The 6,000-nt window shown below is 52.5% G+C and overlaps 1 long non-coding RNA gene across 1 annotated transcript in view; it reads right to left on the bottom strand.

Moving 5' to 3' along the window:
• Positions 1–2,394: 2,394 nt before the first annotated feature.
• Positions 2,395–6,000, bottom strand: part of LOC133766573 (uncharacterized) — a 73,064-nt gene continuing 69,458 nt past the window's right edge. Inside the window, exon 3 of the long non-coding RNA XR_009866726.1 lies at positions 2,395–2,483. This is a non-coding gene — a long non-coding RNA (uncharacterized LOC133766573). The remainder of the gene's footprint in view (positions 2,484–6,000) is intronic.

Here is a 6,000-nt window from a genome sequence, read left to right as displayed (position 1 = left end):
AAAAACTTTTCCTGTCTGGAATATTTAAGATGGCTATGCCATATTCTATCCAGGACTTTCCCCAAGTCTGTCTCCTGAGAAAATCCCTGCATTGTCCAAGCCAGGCACTGCTGGCAGTGACAGTGCGTCCCGCGGGCCCCGAGACGGCCACCCGGGTGTCCCACAGGTGCAGGGAGGCGCCTGGGGAGAGGACAGCCACCCACGGCAATCTGTACTTCACATGAAAGCACTTAGCCAGCATCACCATCGTGTGGGGATTCCTCTCTAAAAAGAATGGAAGTCGCACATTGAGATCCCAGCAACTGCGTGCAGCAAGGTCTTGGCGGGAGACTGCGAGTTGTGTATAAGCTGCTATTTCTAAATCAGATGCAGAGACCAAATCTTCCGCTGGCCTCCGGCTGACCTCAGAAGTCTTTTTTGAAGCCTAATCACCGCATTTGCATGAGCAATTGAGTGCAGTGTCAGCCACCCACGCCATGGCACTCCGGAGTTCACTGGGGCTGTATTTCCATTTCCAACTCCATTCGAGCAAGCGAGCCTAGAACGGCAGGGCCTTCCGACATCCCGGCCCTGCGCCCACTTCCTGCAGACACCACGATGCTGTGGTCGATCTTGTTCTCAGAAACCTGTCACAGCTGCCACTGGCCTTGCAGCTCAGATCCAGAGGCTTCTCCCGGAACTTCCTAACCCATTACACTCCCATCAGACACTCACTGCTTTGTGTTTCTTTGGCAGGGTCTTCTGTGCAGTTCCATGGCCATCAGCATCGGTGCCAGGAGCAATTTCCAGCCTCATTGTCATCGTGTCCCAGGTTCCAGCATTTGGTGACATGATGTTGTAAAATCGTCCCATAACCAACTCCACGGCACCCACTCTTAAACAATAACAATGATGCTCCCACCTAAATCACCCCCTTGTGATCCCAACATCAACCTCCTCCCCATGCCTGTACCTCCTGCACAAGACATCAACACTAGGCGCTCTGCTGGGGTGACTGAAGACTCCTTGTGAGAAGCCCACCAGCAATGTCCAAGCCTCTCCCACACAAAGGCCTACTGGCATCCAGCACTACCCACCTCTTCCTTCTTGAACCTTCCTATCTGCTCCACTTTAATCAAATGCTTCCTGCTGCTCTTGTGCCAGCTCCAGCACTGGGCTGGCCCTCCACCCCCAGCTCCTCTGCCCCTGCCCTGCACAGATCTGCCCTGGGAAGAGTGACCTCAAGGCTGAGTCTCTCTTCCTCTGCTCCCTCCTTGGTGCCAGTACCACATCTCCTTCTCCCCACTGGAATCCAGCAAACCCCATGCCTCCCATTTAAGGTGGAAACCAAGACCCATACCCTGTGCAAAGCTCACTCGTCCTCATCGATCTCAAACAGTATGCTTTTTCTTATCTAAGTCTCCCGTTTCGACCCTAGCTGGTTGTCCACGGCAGCCATCAGCATCCTGGTGTCTCCCTCTCAGCTCGGCCATCTGATCTGAGAGCAGTCCCTGTGGCTTCAACACCATCAGCCCCTTCCTTCCTGAACTCTTTCCATCCCCACCAGGACCCCCTCCCTCTGACTTGCACCATCTCTCTTTTGAACCACATTGCCTCCCTTCAGGCTGCCCTGTCCCATCCCCATCCCCACCCCCTCTTCCATCCCCCTCCTCCAGCCTTTACAAAGCCAGACTGGAAGCATGGGCATTGCTGTCTGATGATGGCACTGTAGTTCCCAAAGCTGCAGTCCACACTCCCAGGAACAAATACAGCACCTGTCCCGGTCAAATCCCATCAAGCTTGGGGGCCACACATTCCTCCACCAGCCCTCCTCTCCTCTGTCCGCCTCTGCACCTGCCGAACTGGAATCCCTGCTGTTCCCTGAGCCAGTCCAGCTCCTCTTCCTGGCAGGTCTTCCTCCTACTCGCTGCCTGGTGAGTCCCTGTTCAGTCATGGAGCTCTGCTCACTCACTCTGTGAGCCTTCAAGGTCTCCTATCAGCAAAAAGACCCTGCCTCTCTCTCCCACAGGCTCAGAGACCACCACGCCCCACGCCAGAGCCCCTCTGTTAGACACACTTTCCTCACTGGGGCATGCTGTCCTGCTTCTCTGTGACCCCTCAGCAGTCTGGTTGGAGGTGTCAGCCTGTCTTTAGAATGGACTCAATCTCGTGGCACTGAGGGACACCCTCGGGGGAACCACGTGTGGCTCATCAGCCCAGCGTCCCATTCAGACTCTGTGCACTTGCAGTTGTAACCCGGCACAACGTTCACTCTCAGTGGTGAGCACGGACTTCTGGAAAGCAAAGAGGAACCTTCTCATTTAAGTGAACTTCCCCACCCGGGGGACTCACCCACCTTTCTGTGAAGGCCGTGGCTCTGTGAACCAGAGGCACACACCAGGTCCTGCGTGTCCCGTTCAGTCTCCACTGGGGTGGCCCAGAGTGGTTTATGCTTAGCAGATGCATGTGTGCTTCATGGAGAGCACTGTGGATGACTGTCTGTCCTGGGAAATGGATTAAGGCCATGTCAGACATTGGTGGGAGATTCTCTTTTGCTATATTCTGTGGGGAGGTGGCATTGCTTGTACTTGCACAGTTAAGGTGAGAGAGAGTCAGACAAACCAGGGTTTAAGTCCTGGCTCTATCAGCGTGCAACCCGCGGTCATCCCTTAACCTCCCTGCTTCAGTTTTCTCATCTATAAAAAGGGGTGTGGGAGAAGACGCCCCACAGGGCTGTTGCAAAGGTGGAATGATGGGGCCGGCACTGTGGCGTAGCGGGTAAAGCCGCCGCCTGCCGTGCTGGCATCCTACATGGGCTCCAGTTCGAGTCCCAGCTGCTCCACTTTCGATCCAGCTCCCTGCTATGGCCTGGAAAAGTAGTAAAAGATGGCCCAAGTTCTTGGGTCCCTGCACCTGCATGGGAGACCCAGAAGAAGCTCCTGGCTCCTGGCTTCAGATTGGCTCAGCTTTGGCTGTTGTGGCCGTTTGGGGAGTGAACCAGAGGATGGAAGACCTTTCTCTCTCTCTGCCTCTGCATCTCTATAACTCTGCCTTCAGATAAATAAATAAATCTTTTTTAAAAAAAATAAAAAGATGGAGTGAGATCATGTCTTGAAAGCATTTATCATGGAGGAAACCTTCAGTCGTAGCTACCACTTACTGTGCAAAGACACTGTAGGTGATGGAACCATATACACATATGGGGACACGGCAACTGCACAACTGGTAATGCACACTGCACACACACACACAGGTCTTCAAAAGTCTGTGGAAAAGTCCATTTAAAATAATTTTATTTGGGCCAGTGCCGCAGCTCACTTGGCTAATCCTCCGCCTGCGGCGCCAGCACCTCAGATTCTAGTCCCGGTTGGGGCACCGGTTCTGTCCCGGTTGCTCCTCTTCCAGTCCAGCTCTCTCCTGTGGCCTGATAAGGCAGTGGAGGATGGCCCAAGTGCTTGGGCCCTGCACCTGCATGGGAGACCAGGAGGGGGCACCTGGCTCCTGGCTTCGGATCAGTGCAGTGTGCCGGCCGCAGCAGCCATCTGGGGGGTGAACCAATGGAAAAGCAAGACCTTTCTCTCTCTCTCTCTCTCTCTCTCTCACTGTCTAACTCTGCCTGTCAAAAAAAAAGAAAGAAAGAAAGAAAGAAAATAATTTTGTTTGGGTATAAATATTGGAAATTCATGCGTAGTTTTCCATAATATCCATTTTCCATGAACTTTTAGAAGACCCCTTGTAGGCATATGTGTGTGTGTGCGCGCACATGTGGTATAATCATATACTGTACCTGTGTAAACACACATTGCCTGTAATAATGTATAAACCTTGCAACAATCCTATACTGTAGGTGCTATAATTATCTCCCGTAAGAGACAGATTAAGAAACCTGCCCAGTGTCACACAGCTTGTAAGCAATAAACCTGGAATTTAAACCCACACAACTTGAATTCTAAGTCTGTGCTTTTAACTCTCCATTAAAAAAGGCTCCCAGTGAGGGGCTGGCAGTGCCGGCATCCCATATCCAAGTGCTGGTTCAAGTCCTGGCTGCTCTGTTTCCAATCCAGCTCCTCGCTAATGTGCCTGGGAAAGCAGCACAGGATGACTCAAGTATGGAGTTCCTGGTCCTGGCTTCAGCCTGGCCCAGCCCTGCCCTGGCCATTGTGGCCTCTTGGAGAACGAACCAGTAAAAAGCTGTCTCTTTCTCTCTGTCTCTCTCTGCCTCCCTTGCTCCCTCCCTTCAATCTTGCTCTCTCTCACTCTGCCTTTCAAATAAATAAATAAATCTTAAAAAACAAGTCTCACAATGACTCAGTGCATTCTTGAAGTCAACAAATGGTAATCATCACCATCATCATCCTCAAGGAGCCAGCCACATCTACCCCAGATTGGAAAAGATGCCCTAGCAAGGCTGACTCCTGGGTCAGCTCCAGGGCGGTAACTTCATTGCATAAATGAACCATATTTGTCTGGCAGCTTCTATGCCGCCCCAGAGGTCTGTCTGGTGGGACGATAATGCCCAGGCCCTGGGGAGCCCCGTCAGGGAGGCTCGGAGTTCCAAGAAGTGAAGCCAGAAGACGAGCTGGCTCCAAGTCCAAGGGCGCGACAGCGGGCACAGCTTCATCCCATTGCTAGCCGCCTTCCGTCTTTCCGCTGGGGAAGGAGAGACCGATTGATTCCTGCCTCCCAACCATCGCCAGCCAGACTGGGATGTTGTAATCCTGTCTGTCTGGGATCGTGGCCGCACAGAGTCAGAAGGGAAAGTCCTCGCTGGGCGGTCCTCGCCTTCCACCTCTGAGCCAGGAAACGAGAACTCCGAACCCCGCATCACAATTACTTGTGCAACATGTAAGTGGGAGGAAACGCATCTCAGTGCCATGGCTTGTTTACCAGAAATGTCATGGAGCCAGTGTCCCCGGCCTTGTCATCGCTTGCAATGACTGGCCCTCCTGCTTTGCCCATTTCCCCCAACACACTCTCATCTCCAAGAGCAGTGTTGGCCTCGACCCCTTGTAAGGTCTCTGTCCTCTGTACTCTGGAAAATATGTCTCCCACAAGCGCTTTTGCTTCTGGAATCAAACCAACCTGCCTTTCACTTCTGACTTTTTGGCGGTAGGCAAGTTGCTCTCTCTAAGCCTAAGTTTTTGCCTATGCAAAATGGGTATAATGAGGCTAGCACTGTGGCATAGCAGTTAAAGCTGCCGCCTGCAGTGCCAGCATCCCATATGGGTGCTGGTTCTAGTCCCAGCTGCTCCACTTCTGACCCGGCTCTCTGCTATGGCCTGGGAAAGCAGTAGAATATGGCCCAAGTCCTTGGGTCCCTGTGCCCACATGGGAGACCTGGAAGAAGCTCCTGGCTCCTGGCTTCAGATCGGTGCAGCTCCGGCCATTGCAACCATCTGGGGAGTGAAACAGCAGATGGAAGACTTCCCTTTCTCTCTCTCTGCCTCTCCTTCTCTTTAACTGCCTTTCAAATAAATTAATTAATTTTAAATGGGTATAACAAAGAACCTAAGTTGGGAGAGTCAGGCTCATGGCAGGCAGTAACAGCAGCAGCTGACACATACTAAGATTCAATGCCTGCCCCTTACTGTGGTAGGAGACCTGCCCAATCTCACGGATTGTCGCTGTTTTCTGTCGCTCTCAACCCAGTGCCACCGACTGGCCAAATTACAGAGAAAAGAGGAATATTCGGGCTCACGATTGTGGTCCAAGGTCCCAGGGTGTCCTAGCAGAGTCCCCAGGTGTGTGCACAGCATCACGTGGCGAGTGACAGCATGGACCCAACTCTCTTCTGGCCCCTCTCTCTCTGATTACACAGCTACCAGGATTCGAATCCCCTTCTTGGGGTTTGTTCATTTTGTCAAAGCAGCTCACAGAACTCAGAGGCAGACTTTACTTACATTTTCCAGATTATCATAAAAGATATGATAACACATACAGATGAACAGCCAGAGGAAGAGCTGCACGGGGTGAGGGCAGGGGGTGGGGGGGTGGGGGGCGCGGAGCTTCCGTGCTCTGTGT

The sequence above is a fragment of the Lepus europaeus genome, chromosome 9, assembly GCF_033115175.1.
Source record: "Lepus europaeus isolate LE1 chromosome 9, mLepTim1.pri, whole genome shotgun sequence".
NCBI lineage: Eukaryota > Metazoa > Chordata > Mammalia > Lagomorpha > Leporidae > Lepus > Lepus europaeus.
This window is presented reverse-complemented; position numbering and strand designations above follow the sequence as displayed.